Genomic DNA, 17,227 nt, shown 5'->3' with positions numbered 1-17,227 from the left:
GACCAAAATTTTTTATTTGACTAAATTCTATTCATGCATGAGCATGACAGTCTCCCCTGTTTATTTGACTTTGGCAATAAAAAAACAAGCAGCCTTGTACAGAACAGTGAAAATGCCAAGGACGAGGACAGTCTACAGTTTTACTGTAGAATATATATATATATATATGTATACATATATGTGTATACATGCACACACATGTGTATGTATATATGTATACATATGTATACACACATATGCATACATACATATGTGTATATATGTATACACACATATATATGTATATATACATATATATGTGTATATACATATATTTTAAAAGGCCTCTCTCCCTTTGGCCATATCAACTCTCAGTTCAGGCCATTAAATACAGACAAATTTTCAAATTCACTTCTTTACTTCTCCAAGATCTTCGATGCTGCCATCATCTACCTCTGGCCATTTTTCCTGAATGACGTCAATTATGTCATATGTAAAATCTCCCTGAATGATAATTTCATCCTCCCCTGTTACTGAGGCACCACAGGAGAATTTTTGAGTAAAAAATCTTTGTGCTTCTTTAAGATCAATTTCAAAAGTTGCAAGGCCACATACTCTTGTCACATATTTCTTCTTTGCTCTGGGAATTTTGGCTATAGTAACCTTTTGTGGTACGGTCTTCTTTTTTTGTTTTATTTGACCCCTTCCACCTCTCTTCTGTTTTTTCTTCTCCTCTTCTTCCCCTGCTGTTCCTTGACCCTCACTAATTCCAGCTTCTTGTTTGGGTGAATTTTCTCCACAATAAAGGACTCGAAGTGGGTAATCGGCATCTTACTTGGCACTGTTCCTTGGGTCTCCTTTGCAGTCAGCCCCGCTGGATTCAGAAATGTCAGCAGCCATTTCACAAACCCAGACGGTCGCACAGGCCCCGCCGGCTCCGCTCCCGCCGCTATCGCCAGCTGAACCAACACATGCAACTCGTCTCCCAAACTTTTCCAACCAAGGTAGAAGTCAGTATCTTGGCCTATTTTGAGCTCCCATAACAGAATAACTGAGACTGGGTAATTTACAAGGAACAGAAATCTATTTCTTATAGTTCTAGAGGCTGGGAAGTCTGAGATCAAGGCATCAGCAGGTTGGTGTCTGGCAAGGGCCTGGTCTCTGCTTCCCAGATGGTGCCTTGAATGAAGCATTCTCCAGGGAGGAGGAACATTATTTCTCACATGACAGAAAAATGGAAGAGCAAAGAGAGAAAACCTACCCCTGAAAGGCCCTTTCTAAATGCATTAAACCTGCCCCATAAAGGTGGAGCCTAATTACCTGTTAAAGTCCCACCTCTTAATACCTTTCCAATGACAACTGAATTTTGATATGAGTTTTTGAGGCAACAAGCATTCAAACATAGTAGCCAATGAGGCTTCAAATGCAAGTTTAAATTATTAATCAACTTTTTTTTCTCCATCCTGGGTTTTGGAAAGTCTTTCAGGAAGGTAATCTTAAAATCCAAAATTTGTGGGAACTTTCCCATAACATTTAAAGAATACAAACCCTAGGATATCTAAGATTTTATTTTCTTTTTATTTAATACTTTTCACAAATGATCAGTGTTGTTAAATGTCAAAGTTCTCCAAAGTGAGTCACTGTGATATCAAATTTCTCTTGGTGAAATTATGGCATTTAGAAAGACATGTACATGGATAATACTTATAATGCAAAAACATGAAAAACACAGGGTTTGGCCTGGAGGGAGCTTAGATTTAGGGCTCACGATAAATGCAAAAATGCTAACTTATGTCTCTGGAATCTGGACATAGACCAGCTTTGACCAACTGCTGGCCCAGGAACCCAAAAGTCCAGGCAGATTGACTTAGACACAGCAGCTCTAATCAAACAGAAAAACAAAGACAATTGTGAGGAAGGTCTTTATAGGGCTTTGATAAGGTGATCCAAAGCAAAGTTTATCCAAAGGTTGTCAGTTTGATGAGAACATTGGAACTCATCAGCTTTTGGGGCCAGCTTGAGGATAGATTTACAGGGTCTATGTCTACCTTGTCTCCATAGACTTTATTTTAAAGATGAAAAGTGCTCAAGATATTGGACAAACAGAAAGGCAATAGATGATGGTGTTAAAAGCTAAATTTTGCAAAGGAACAATATAATTTGATGTGAAATCAAAAGCCTAAGAAACCAGATATAAATAACACTCCAGATTTCAAGCAATAATTGAAACTTAGCTTCATTATGAAACTTACTTTGCTGTAGTAGGCAAAGTAGCCTTGAGTAGGTGGACTTTCAAGGGGTCTTAGATAAGCACACTGTTTTCAAGGTCCTGTTTTGCAGTGGTAGGCTTCTTTTTGGAATCTTAGTAGGACCTCTAGGATAGTTGGTGTGCTCTGATCAATGAATGGCCAATAGGAACACACCTGAAGCTTAAAAAAAGTTAGATTTTTTTTTTTTTGGCACTCTAGGGGAACTCTGGGAACATCTCAGCAAAGAAAAATTGGCAGGGGATTGTTATAGGGTGTATGGGTATATGTTGAGTGATTTTTAATTTTATTTATTTATTTAAATAAATAAATAAATAGGCTGGAGTGCAGTGGTGCAATATTGGCTCACTGCAACCTCTGCCTCCCAGGTTCAAGTGATTCTTCTGCCTCAGCCTCCCAAGTAGCTGGGACTACAGGTGCCCACCACCACGCTCGGCTAATTTTTTGTATTTTTAGTAAAGATGGGGTTTCACCATGGTGGTCAGGATGGTCTCGATCTCTTGACCTCATGATCTGCCCACCTCGGCCTCCCAAAGTGCTAGGATTACAGGTGTGAGCCACTGCACCCTGCTTATGTTGAGTGATTTTTTTAAGGAGAAAATAGGAAAGCAAGTTATAAGTTTAAAGTTCTCAATTTGGTGAGTGAATATATTAATAATTTTTATCTAGTGTATTAGCTCAAGCTGCCATAACAAAATATCATATACTGGGCAGCTTAAACAATAGAAATTATTTTATTGCCATTCTGGAGGCTAGAAGTCTGAGATCAGGGTGTCAGCATGGCTGGATTCTGGTTAGGGCTCTCTTCCTGGCTTATGCATGGCTGCCTTCTTCCTGTGTCCTCACATTGCAGAAGATCAGAGAGTGAGCAAGCTCTCTGGTGTCTCTGTATAAGGGCACTAATTATATCATAAGGACCCCACCTTCATGATCTTCTTTAAACCAAATTACCTCCCAAAAGTCCCATCTCCAGACAACATCCCATTGGAGATTGGGGCTTACACATATGAATTTTCAGGGAACGCAAATTGAGGTCCATTGCATCTAGGAAGCAGAAAAATTAAAGCACATGGGAATGGTCTTCCTAAGATGCAGCAACCACTCAGAGTAATGGAACATTATTCAGAAGACAGGATGCTCAGTCATTTTTGTGTTGCAGAGTGGCATTGCCTAAGTCTTGTTCCATATATAATCATGAATTGGCCTTGTCTATGTCTTGGTCTGAGGGTTGTTTATGTTCTTTTGTGAACATTTACTGACTCGTTCTCAGAAAGGCTGTTTTTCTTAGTAGATTAGAAACATCTTCATTACTACCTGTTGTTTTTAATTGCCTTAATTCCTCTTTTTGCCTTTAATGAATAAAAGGAATATGTAAATTATTATTTCATTTGATTGCAAGGTGATAACTCTTTGGAAAAGAATATTAGTTAACTTTTATCTTTATTAAAGTAATATGTATATATGCATTATAGAAAAAATAAAAAATATGAAAAAGCTATTATAGTTTTATCTTGCAGAGACAAACTATGTTCCCATGTTTGTTTCTTTTTATATTTGTCATTTTATTCTATGAACATTCACACTTGTTTTCATAGTTTGGGTTATACTGTAGATACATTTTGTGTTCTGAACTCTGACAAAAATTTTTCGAAGCATATAATCTTAGGCTGTAAAGAGCTCTGATGATGGGAAGCTTGAGAGCCACTGACTCTACCCGCAACTCAGTTTGTTCATCTGAAAACAGAGATAAAATCACCAATTCTGTATTATCCAAAAGATTGTTGTGAGTTGTATAATTGTATATTAATGTGTAAATATGCTTTGAGGACAGTAACTTGTTGTACTTTTTAAAAGGGATGTACTTTCCATTATAGAAATTGGAGGAGGAAGACTGGAGGATTCTGATTTGCAAGCTTATTAAGGCAGAATAATAAGTTATGTTTAAGTCCGCCTTTATAAGTAATTACTGCAAATTCTCCAGTCCTCTAGCCCTGGGAGGCAGGCAGTCAAGCTATTTGTCAACTAAATGAAGCTGCTCTCTTTTTCAGTCTTGAGGAATAATTTTCTTCAGACTTGGGTGAATCGATGAGACTCTATTTGCTAGATGGGGGTTAGTGTCCAGTCTGTTGAGCAGGAACTTACACCTTTTTCCAGTGACTGTGCTAATGGGTGTCAACGTTGACAGGGCAGGCAGAGTGTGCCAAAGGAGACACGGAGTGAAGCAAAAAGGAATCTTTTCCAACTGGGTAGATGGTGTAGAATGGGGAAAAGACTACTTTAAAGTACCAGGGGAAAATCTCAGAAGCATTAATAAATAAATGTAGTGGATACAAAAAAGGGTGAGCTGAAAATATTATATTGTATTCATCTTGATATTTTCAGTGCCTAGCACAGAGCCTGGAACATCAGTAATTGTTTGCTGAATAAATGAATGAATGCATGCATGAATGAAAGAATTATATTTAGGATAAAGCTGGCAGAAGGGAAGAGATGAAGCCATTACATATTCAATGCCTACACTTTACCAGACACTGTGATAAGCACTATAGAGACATGGTATCCTTTGATGCTCACAGCAATGTTGTGAAGGTTAGTGTTATTATCCCTTTTTATGGATGAGGCAACTGTGGTTGAACGCTTTCTTTTTAGCTCCTTTCGCAGACATGTAGTGATATATATTATGAGACAGGATTTTGTAAAACTTGAAGTGCTACCCACCTGTGGGGAATTAAAAGGTGATACTTGTGCCAGAATAAACTTAAAACACAGATATAATCAAGGCAGTAACGTTGGAAATAGATTAAACTTAATTGACCCTTATTTAATGCCTATTATGTTCTTACTGTGGGACTGGATATTTTAAGTTTGAATTAGTTTTACTACTTTGTGACCAAGGATAAATCACCCAATCTTATTTGATAAACTACAGTTTATTAAAGGGGCTATGGTATCACAGGCAATTTGCTTACATTACCTTATTTAGTTGATAAAACAAAGTTATCTAACAGGATTAGTTAATATCATTTTACAAACGATGATTGAATGGTCAGACAATAAGCCTGAGAACTCGTAATTTAGTATTGAGCAAGGTGAAACTGGAATTTTTATCTATTTGCTTTCAAGATTTTATTTTAAATTATTATATAACTTGGCCTCACTACAAAATATCATAATAGACACCATCTGAACACTCATGAAATTCTATGCTCAATCCTTATAAATTTTCCCAAATTGTGAAAACACTGCTGGCTAACCCATTTTACAGAGGAAGAATCAGAGGGCCCCAAAAGTAACACGATGTTTCAAGGTCACTCTGCTGATAGGAATTTAATTTATATTTCTGCCCAAAGCTCTCTCAGTGGTTTCCAACTGATGCTTTTTAAATTCTTATAAGTCCAGCAGGAGTAGCTCACATATGGTGCCCTGCTTGTGGGCTCCACTAGAGGAGGTGATCCCAGGCTCATGTTTGGTTGAGGGGTAGCCGCTGACTGGAGCAGGGCTGAGCATTTTACTCAAGGACAATCAGTCCAGATGACTTATCAGTTGGAATCTAAAGAAGGGCAATGGAGATTTCCTAGGCTAATCAGTTTTTTATTTGGAATTGAATGAGAAAATGTGGGGAGAACCAAACAGTTAGTCGAGCAGTAACTATTGTTGAAAGATTAGTAGGAAAGCTACAGAAATCAAGGAATATGTGCCTTTTTGTCATAAGATCAAAGTAACGGGGTGAGGGGCTAGGTAACCAGCTGAAGAACAGCTTCCCTGAAGAGTCACCTGGATCCACCATAGACTTTGTATAGAAAAATAACACTGCTGTCTTAAGCCAGTGATCTTGAGAGATTGTCCATTACTGTAGCATATTCTATCATATCCTGCTAATACAATTCTTTGGGGTCTCCTTTGTTTGCTTCAAGTAATAAAACCAACTGGCTATTTTAAGCAAAATGTAAATTTGTTGGAAGAATGGAGGGTATCTAACAGAATCACAAGGAAAGCCGAACAGCCAGTCTTCTAAGAAAGAATCCAGGTCCACCCTGATGATTGGAGCAGAAACTGATAGGCAATATGAATCATTTCCAGCCACATTCTGTCCTCTTCTCTGTGCTTAATATTCAGATTCCCAGGAAAGAATGTCAGATTGGATTATTTTGGGGTCATTTGTCCACTCTTTGGCCAAAGGTAGGCAGGCATCTTGATAATATTGTTCCACTAAAATGGTATGCAATAAGGAGATAATTCCTCAAAAGAAAATTAGGACACAGCTACAAAACAAATAAACAAAGCAAAAAAAGTAAAAACAAAAGCATAGCTATAGAGCTATGCAACCTCAAAGGACAGGTGAAAAATGGCAGGTGCTTACCACACAATTTCTATTTCACTACAGAGTATTGCTTCTGTCTCTCAGTTTTAATTATGCCTCTACCCTCTAGACTGATACACTCCTTGCTTGGCTGACGTTGGATCCTTGGTTTTCCTTGACTAACATTGCTTCTCCTTCAGCTGCCAGATACCTGAAATATACAGGATTAAACCCTTTTTATAACCATTTGTTCTCCTTCTAGCCTAGCCAGCTCCTTTCACTTTTTCCTTAAAAGTGGTAGGAATATGAATTTATGCAAAATTGGATAGCTCAGGAAGGTTCTTTCTGTTTATGTGAAAAGTGCCATTGGAATGTTGATAAAATTGCATTGAATCTGTAGATTGCTTTCGGTAGTATGTACATTTTAATGATATTAATTCTTCCAATCCATGAACACAGGATGTCTTTCCATGTATTTGTGTCTTCTTTGATTTCTTCTATCGATGTCATATTGTTTTCATCCACTTCCTAAAATTTATTTCTAAGTATTTTATTTTTTGATGCTATTGTAAATGGGATTTTTTCTTAATTTACTTTTTGGATTGTTCACTGTTAATGTATAGAAACACAAATTATTTTTGTATGTTGATTTCATAACTTGCAATCACTATCAGAATTCCAGTGGCATTTCTTACAATTTTTTTAAATCTTAATATTTATAGGAAACCACAAGAGTACTCAAATATCCTAAGCAATCTCAAGAAAAATGAACAGGTCTGGAGTGTCCTAATTTGAAAACATATTACAAAGCTACAGTAATCAAAACAGTATGGTATTTGCATTAAAGGAGACACATAGACCAATGAAACAGAATAGAGAGCCCAGAAATAAATTCACCCATTTATGGTCAACTGATCCTTGACAAAGTTTCCAAAAATACACAATGAGAAAAACACAGTCTCTTCAATAAATGATGTTGGGCAAACTGGATGTCCACATGCAAAAAATAAAAAATAAAAATAAAAATAAATAAGACCTTTCTCTTACACTATACACAAAAAATGAACTCTAAACTAATTAAAGACTTAAATCTGAAACCATAACACCCCTTGAAGAAAACCAGAGAGAAAAAGCTCTTTGACATTGGTCTTGGCAATAAATTTTTAAAATATGATCCTAAAAGTACCAGCAACAAAAGCAAAAATGAACAGGTGGGACTACATCAGACCAAGCACTTCTTCACAGCCAAGAAAAAAATTCAACAAAATGAAAAGGCAACCTATGAAATAAAAGAAAATATTTGCAAGCCATGTATTGATAAAAGGTGAATGTCCAAAATTTACAAAGAATCTGCACAACTCAATACCAATAAGCCAAATAATGTACAAAGACTTGAATAGACATTTCTCTAAAGAAGACATGCAAATGGCCAATGAGTATATGAAAAAGTGCTCAACATCACAATCATCAGATAAATGCAAATCAAAACCATGGTAAGATATTACCTCGCACCTGTTAGGATGGCTATTATCAAAAAGACAAGAGATAACAGTTTTGGCTTTGGTGTGGAGAACCCAAGCTTGTATACTATTGTTGGGGATGTAAATTAGTATAGCCATTATAAAAAACAATATATAATTCCTTTAAAAAAGTAGAACTACCTTATGATCCAGGAATCCTACTTCTGGGTATATATCCAAAGGAAATGAAATCAGTACCTTGAAGAGATAGCTACACCTCCATGTTCATTACAGCATTATCCACAATATGCACAATATGGAAACAACCCAAGTGTCTCTCAACAGATAAATGGATAAATCAAAAACATGGTATACGCATGCACACACACACCTTCTCACACACACAATGAAATATTAATCAGCCACAGAAATGAAAGAAATTCTGTCATTTGTAACAACATGGATGAGCCTGGAAAAGATTGTGCTAAGTGAAATAAGCCAGGCACAGGAAGACAAATACTGTATTTGTCATTTACATGTGGAATCTAATAAAGTTGAATTTATAGAAACAGATTAGAATGATGGTTGCTGAGTCTGAGGGTGCAGGAGAAATGGTGAGATATTGATGAGGTTACAGACTTTCAGTTATAAGATCAGCAAGTTCTGGGGATCTAATGAGTGGTGACGGATGCATTAATTAATTTGATTGTAATAATCATTACACAATGTATGTGTATATCAAATCATGTTTTATACTTTATATATGATTTTTATCAATTATATGTACATACATACACATATATACATACATATATGCACACATCCATATATATGATAATATATACACATATATATCCATGTATATGATCATATATATATCTCCATATATATGATTGGATATACATACACATATATATGTGTATATATCATGATTAGATAAATATATAGCTATATATACAATTTTATTTATATATACATATATATATATATATAGTTGGATACCTCACGGCTAAGTTTGTGAGGCGCAAAATGCACTGGCATGTTTTATTAGTAAGGAGTTCAGCCGCTGTTGTGGACTGAGGCTTGGAGGATCTTTATCACCCTAAGTAAGCATCAATTAACGAATACACAGAATTAGGAATTCTAGCCACATAATCATGTTACCCAAGAAAAACATCTCAAAATAATTAGAAGGAAAAATTAGTCTGTTTGTATATTTGACAGCTAGCTAAGTGCAATGTTCATTAGGAAGTTTAAAAAAAATACCGTTCCTCTGCTTCTAAGTTGGGAGTCTGTTTAGTGCTATACACATTTTCGAGATAATTTTTCTATCTGAATGTGTTTCCTTCTTTGTTGCATGGTTAACTCCTCTCCAGAGGTTTTTGGCAAGTTCTCTTTGTACTGCAGGTACATCCGCAATGCCCATTTATATTAATTGAGAGGCAGGAGCTTCAAAAAAAAAAAAAAACACAGAAAGATTAAATTTAATCATTTTCTCCAGACCTGTGGTTCCCAAACCTGACCACGCACTGGAGTCACCTGGAGGAGTTTCCAAAACTCTGTTAATAATGGGTTTCACACTAGACCAATTAAATTAGACTTTTTCAGTGTAGGACCCAGACATTAATATTTTAAGAAACTCCATGGGTGATTCTAGTATGTGGCAGGATTAAGAAACACTAATTTAAATCAAACAGGAGCCGATCCTGCCCCTGGGAATTAACTAAGCTCTCCGGGTGCCTGAAGGAGCCTTTTGGATCCCATCGAGGCTTTTGAATAGTATGGGCCAGAACCAGGATCATCAGTAGTTAGTGAGCACGGCCCTTCCCTTTTCTCAAGAGATACATTCATTATAGGAAAGGAGGAGGAACAGAAATATATTTACACATTTTTGTGGTGTGCCTGGCACCATACTATGTGCTTCTACATGTGTTATCTGTAATGGGAATTTTGGCTCCGATTTGTCCAAGAAAGCTAAAGGAAGGGAGATAATTCCTCTTCCTGCTCCCAGTGGACAAACAAACAAAGACTGGCCAATAGAATGTTGCCTTCCAGAACTTTTGGTCTGGGGTAAGTGATATAAGAGGTAGGAGAAACTAAAAGTTTACTCCTACAGCAGTGGCAAGCTATGTGGCAGAGTGATAAGGGCTAGGGTACCAGATCACCTGGATGGGGCAGTGGCTGCAGCTTTCTCACCACTGTCTTGCTTCAAGATCTTTTGGCCTGGGCTGATTTCTCAGGCTGTCATGGGCTCTGCCTGTCTTCTGAGTCACATTATCCATCCTTCCTTTTGAGTCTATGGGCCCGCAAACATTCTTCCAACAAATTCCTTTCTTTCCCTTAATCAGAGATGGTTTCTTTTTTTCTCGTATTTTATTTTTAAGATCAATAACCTTGCATAGCATATTACGTATTCACAATTGTAACAACAATCATAATACAAATATTTTTGTAGCTCTCCTCTGGTTAAAACATGTTTCATATACTCAATAATAATCCTGTGAGAAAACACATAGATATCAGAGAGCATATATATACTACTTTCCATTTTGCATCCACTTGGAGGGCTAGAATAAAAAAGTCAGACAATAACGTGTATTGGCAAGGATGTAGGGAAATTGTAACTCTCATACATGATTGGTGAAAATGTAAAATGGTGAAGCCACTTTGGAAAAGAGTTTAGTAGTTCTAAAAGATTGAAAATGTATGTCCTCACAGACACTTTTGCATAAATAGTCATAGAAGTATTATTCATAATAGCCAAAAAGTGAATATAATCCAAATGTCCATAAATTGATGAATGGCTAAGTAAACTGTGGTCTATCCATGCAATGGAATAGCATTCAGCCTTAATAAAGAAATTTGAAAATGTTCTAAAATTATTTAGTGATGATTGTTGCACAATTTAGTGAAGATACTAAAAATCACTGAATTGTACAATTTAAAAGGGTAACTTTTATCATACGTTACTTATATCTCAATGAAGCTGTTATATTAAAAAAGAAATCACATATACAGGAGTTATACCTTACACCTAATTGTAATTCATTTACATACACTCAGCAGAAGAAATAAGCAAAAAAAGCATTTTTAATAATAAATAGACCCAAATTATGAACTATTTTTGGCACTCAATCAAAGCAATAGCTACCTGTTTAGTACTGAAGGAAAAACTGGCTTTGTATGGAGAAATTATGTAGTATCGCAAAGCTATGTATATAATATTCTGATAGTGATTTGAGAGGTTTTCAAGGATAGTTTTGCTTTTGTCTTATGCACATACTTCAGAAACTACTTCATAAGATACAGCTACAGTGTGTTAGCATTTTTCATTTTAGAGATTAAGAGACTGTAGTTCATGGAGAATATGTAAATTGTTGAGAGTAATAGTACTAGTAAGAAGAAGAACCTGAATTTTTACCCCAATCTTCTGAGCTCCAAATTCTATACCTTTTGTCTTCTATCATACGGCCTTCTATAAAAAGGATTACATTTTATGTTACAAGTTAAATAATTATCTATTTTTAGTAAAATTCTGTGGTTATCCATCCATCCATCCATCCTCCCACTGAGTCTTGAACAAATGCTTGCTGTGCTATACTGTAAATTTAGTGGTATAGAAGTCCATGCATATTCTCCAGGAACTGAGTCTAGTGGAGGAATTTAAGTCATATTTTTACTCTAAACCTCATTTGGTGTATACATTGGGTCTCAATCAGTATTGATTTGGAAAGGCAATGGAATATTTTTCAGTGTTGGACTTGGGTATGTGGCAATACCATGTTTTCTTTTGCAATTCATGAGGGCTGCCAAGACTTAGGGTTTACCCTCTACATGGGGAATCATTGTGTTTGAATTGGAAAGAAGGGCTATTATCATATAAGAGGAACTACTCTCTATCTTGGTGGTTGTCAAGTTTTTGCATTGCTTCCAAATATCCTGGTCACTATGGGATGAGTTACTCATGGTCTCTATCCTGGAGCCCTTGGCTGACAAAGTATGGCCCTGTATGAGAATTCTGTATAGTTCATTTGTTTTTAAGCTTTCTTATATATGGGATCAATACTTTATGTGTAAAAACAGAAAACATTATCCCCATTTTACATATGTCTAAGGCTTTTAGACAACAGCTAATATTTGACAACAGCAAGTAAGAGCAGGAGTTTTGACTTTAAGGTTAGTAAACTTTCTACCCCAGGTTTCCGCCTTTGAGACAGGTATTCTGCAAAACTTTGTTCCATTGAACAGGATCAACTTGCTATGATAGCATCTTGTTCTCTGCACAGGGAGATGATGGCTGCTCCTTATGTTTCCAGCAATGTGAGGTACCCCCAGCTCATTCACTGGAGGCAGGCAGTCTTCTTTATAATCCAGATTCTATTCTTCATATTTCTCATATGTAAAATGAGAACAATATAAGTATTCGTTTCCTCAGTTTCTAATGAAGATTAAATGAGACCATGCCTATAAAGTGCTTAGCAGAGGCCCTGACAAATAGCATAACACTTGCTATTAAGCTTTCATTATTACTGTTGTCATTGTTATTATTTGTCTAGAGGCCGCAGTGAACCTGACTTGCATTTTGTTTTATCACTCTGCTTATTTTTTAAGGATTTTAATAAAAATATTAACACATGCATATGAGAAAATTAAAAAGGGTCCACAGTGAAAGTTAAATCTTCTGCCAACACAGACTTTTAGTTCCCCAGATCCCCCTGGGGACAACTTCTGTTACCAGGGTCTGGCATCTTTCTGAAATGTGACAGATGCATACATGCATTTGATACATCTTATATGTGCATCCTATGCACAGTTTTGCATCTTATTTTTTTTTCTTAGCAATGTCACTTTGAGAACATTTCCTATCAATACAAACAGAATATGGTTTCTCTGATTCAGTAAATTAAATCAGTAAATTGCTTCATCGATGAACATTTAGGTTGCTTATAGACTTAGCTAATACCAGCAACACTGAAATAAACACTTTTCTACATATTTCCTAGTGCACGTATCTGTAGGGTAAATCTCTTGAAATGGAATTGCTGGATTGGTTGGCTTAGGAACTATTAATTTTAGTAGACATTTCCATATTACCTTTCAAAGAGATTATACTGATTTACTCTCTTATTAATAACTCCCCCCATACCAACTTTATAATCTTTGTCAGTAAGATAAATATAAATGGAAAGTCCATTAAAGTTTTAAATTGTGTTTTAAAAATTATGACAAATAGGCCAGGCGCAGTGGCTCACACCTGTAATCCCCAGCCCTTTGGGAGACCGAGGTGGGTGGATCACGAGGTTAGGAGTTCGAGACCAGCCTGACCAACATGGTGAAACCCTGTCTCTACTAAATATACAAGAAAATTGCCTGGGCGTGGTAGTGCATGCCTGAATCCCAGCTAGTCAGGAGGCTGAGGCAGGAGAATCACTTGAACTTGGAAGGCAGAGGTTGCGGTGAGCTGAGATCACGCCACTGCACTCCAGCCTGGGCAACAGAGCGAGACTGTGTCTCAAAAGAAAAAAAAATTATGACAAATAGTAAGAGTGTTTTCATATGTTTAAAAGCAAAATGTATTTATTTTTCTGTTAAATTTCTGTCCTTGTCCTCTGCCTATTTTTCTAATGAATTCTTATTTATTTAGATAAACTCTTTACATTTATAGGTAACAGATTATATTGCCTCGGAAGTATTTTCTTTCCTCTTTGTCTTATGTTTTTGACTTTATGAACATTTTTATATGCAGAGGCTTTTAACTCTTACGTGGTCAAATGTATTCATTTATTAATGGCCTCTGGGTTTTATGGCTTTCTTAGAAAGACCTGCTGAAATCTATGATTACAGGAATACCTCATTTTATTGTGCTTTGTTTTATTGTGCGCTGCAGATATTATGCTTTTTACAAATGGAAAGTTCATGGCAACTTTGAATGGAGTAAGTCTATTGGCACCATTTTTCCAACAGCAAGTGACAACTTCATGTCTCTCAGTGTCACATTTTTGCAATTCTTACAATATGACAATATTATTATGTCATTATGGTAATCTGTAAACAGTGATCTTTGATGTTACTATTGTAATTGTTTTGGCTGCTGTGAGCTGCACCCATATAAGATGGTGAACTTAATTATAAACGCTGTGTGTGTTCTGACTGCTCTCTTCTGTCCTCCTGTATCCCTCCCTCTCCTTGGACCTCCCTATTTCCTGAGACACAACAGTCATGAAATTAGGCCAATTAATAGCCCTACAATTGTCTCTGAGTGTTCAAATGAAAAGATGAGTCGCATATCTCTTCACTTTAAATCAAAAGCTAGAAATGCTAAACTTATTGAGAAAGACATGTTGAAAGCCAGGATAAGCCTAAAGCTAGGTCTCTTGTGCCAAACAGCCAAGCTGTGAATGCGAAGGAAAAGTTCTTGACAAAAATTAAAAGTGCTACTCCAGTAAACATACAAACGATAAGGAAGTGGAACAACTTTCTGCTCATGTAGAGAAAGTTTTAGTGGTCCGGATTGGAAAAATGGAACTAGTCACAGTATTCCTTTAAGCCAAAGCGTATTCCAGAACAAGGCTGAGAGAGATGAGGAAGCTGCAGAAGAAAAATCTGAAGATAGGAGAGGTTGGTTCATTAGGTTTAAAAAAAGAAGCTGTCTCCATAACGTAAAACTGCAAAGTGAGGCAGTGAGGGCTGATGAAGAAGCTGCAGCAAGTTTTCCAAAAAATCTAGCTAAGATCATTTATGAAGGCAACCACACTAAACAAAAGGTTTTCTGTGCAGATAAAACAGCCTTATACTGGAACAAAATATCATCTGGGACTTTCACAGCTAGAGAGAAGTCAATGCCAGGCTTCAAAGCTTCAAAGGTCAGGCTGACTCTCATTTTAGGGGCTAATGCAGCTGGTGACTTTAAGTAGAAGCCAATGTTCATTTGCCATTCTGAGAATCTTAGGGCCCTTAAGAATTGTGCAAAAACTATTTTGCCTGTGCTCTATAAATAACACAATAAAACCTAAATAACACACATCTGTTTACAATATGGACTAAAGAATACTTTGAGACAACTTTTGAGACCGACTGCTCAGAAAAAAAGATTCCTGTCAGAATATTACTTCTCATTGACAATGGACCCAGTCACCCAAGAGCTCTGATGGAGATGCACACGGAGATTAATGTTGTTTTTACGCCCATGCTGCTAACACAGCATCCATTCTGCAGTTCATGGATCAAGGAGTCATTTTCACTTTAGGTCTTATTATTAAAATAATACATTTCATATGACTCTAGCCATAGAAGGGATTCCTCTGATGATCTGGGCAAAGTAAATTGAAAACCTAAAATGATTCATCGTTTTAGTTGCCGTTAAGGACATTTGTGATTCATGGGAGGAGGTCAAAATATCAACATTAACAGGAGTTTGAAAGAAGTCGATTCCAAACCTCATGGATAACTTTGAAAGCTCGAGACTTCAGTGGAAGAAGGAACTGTAGCTGTGGTAGAAATAGCAAGACAGTTACAATTAGAAGTGGTGTCTGAAGATGTGACTGGATTGCTGTAATCTCATGATAAAACTTCAACCAATGAGAAGCTGCTTCTTACAAAGAAAGTGGTCCCTTGATATGGAATTTTCTCCTGGTGAAGGTGCTGTGAACATTGTTATAATGACAACAAAGGACTAAGGACTTTCCCGAAACTTAGTTGATAAAGCAGCAATAGGGTATGAGAAGATCTATTCCAATTTTGAAAGAAGTTCTAGTGTAGGTAAATGCTATCAAATAGCATCACATACTAAAGAGAAATCTTCAATGGAAAAAAGAGTCAATCCATGCAGCAAACTTCATTGTTGTCTTATTTTAAGAAATTGCCACAGCTACTGCAGTTGTTAGTAACCAACACCCTGATCAGTCAGCAGCCATCAGCATTGAGACAACATCTTCCAGCAGATTAATAACTACAACTTTTTTTTTTTGTTTTGTTTTGGAGACAGGGTTTTGCTCTACCTCAGGTTAGAGTGCATAGGTGCAATCTTGGCTTACTGCAGCCTTGAACTCCTGGGTTCAAGCAATTCTCCCACCTCAGCCTCCCTAGTAGCTGGGACTACAGGCGTGTACCACCGTGCCTCACTATTTTTTTTTTTTTTGTATTTTTGGTAGAGATAAGGTTTCATGTTGCCCAGGCTGGTCTCGAACTTCTGGGTTCAAGTGATCTGCCCACTTTGGCCTCCCAAAGTGCTGGGATTACAGGTGTGAACCATCATGTCTGGCCTAAAGTATGTAAGTTTTAAAGATGTAATGCTATTGCACAAATAATAGACTATAGTATAGTGTAAATATAACTTTTTATATGCAGTAGGAAACCAAAAAATTCCTATCACTTGCTTTATTGTAACAATTTGCTTCCTTGCAGTGGTCTGGAACTGAACATGCAATATTTTCAAAGTATGCGTCTATTTTATTTTGTTTTATTTTTAATTTTTGTGGGTATGCAGTAGATGTATATATTTATGGGGTACATGAGGTGTTTTGATACAGGTATGCAATGTGAAATAAGCACATCATGGAGAATGGGGTGTCCATCTCCTCAGGCATTTATTCTTTGAGTTACAAACAATCCAATTACACTCTGTAAGTTATTTAAAAATGTACAATTAAGTTATTATTGACTAGAGTCACCCTGTTGTGCTATCAAATAGTAAGTCTTATTCATTCTTTCTAATAACTGTTTTTTGTACCCATTAACCATCCTCCCCTCCCCGCCATCCTTCCAGTACCCTTCCCAGCCTCTGGTAACCATCCTTCTTGTCACGTATTTAATTTTTTTCTCTCTCTCTTGTTAAGGAAGTACTCCCATATATTTATCACTTTTCTTAGATTTATTTTCTTTATAAAAATATTTTATAATCTGTACTTCTCTTTTTATCTTCTGAAACAATTTAAATATGTTTTAGTTATCTGTTCTTGCATGGTTGAAACCATCTGGGAACAATTTGGTCTTAATGTCCTCTTGGGAGAATGATTGTTTAAACAAATTTCTGTTTCTTCAATGGTGACTAGACTGTGCATAGGTTCTGTACCTTCTGAAATAAAGTTTGGTGGTATGAATTGTTCTAGAAAATCATTTATTATTCCATTTGGCTAAATCTTCATTAATAGAGTTGAGCAAAACAATATTTTATAAGTCTTTGTTACTCACAGTGTATATTAAAAAGTCATTGTTTTTATTTT

General features: G+C 36.4%; 1 pseudogene; it reads right to left on the bottom strand.

Annotated features, from left to right (window-relative positions):
• Window positions 1-288: 288 nt before the first annotated feature.
• Window positions 289-961, bottom strand: LOC134759127 (density-regulated protein-like; annotated as a pseudogene).
• Between the last annotated feature and the right edge of the window lie 16,266 nt (window positions 962-17,227).

This window comes from Gorilla gorilla, chromosome 7 (assembly GCF_029281585.2).
Source record: "Gorilla gorilla gorilla isolate KB3781 chromosome 7, NHGRI_mGorGor1-v2.1_pri, whole genome shotgun sequence".
In the NCBI taxonomy this organism is placed as follows: domain Eukaryota; kingdom Metazoa; phylum Chordata; class Mammalia; order Primates; family Hominidae; genus Gorilla; species Gorilla gorilla.
The sequence above is the reverse complement of the archived record's forward strand: the minus strand, read 5'-3'. Positions and strand labels throughout refer to the sequence as shown.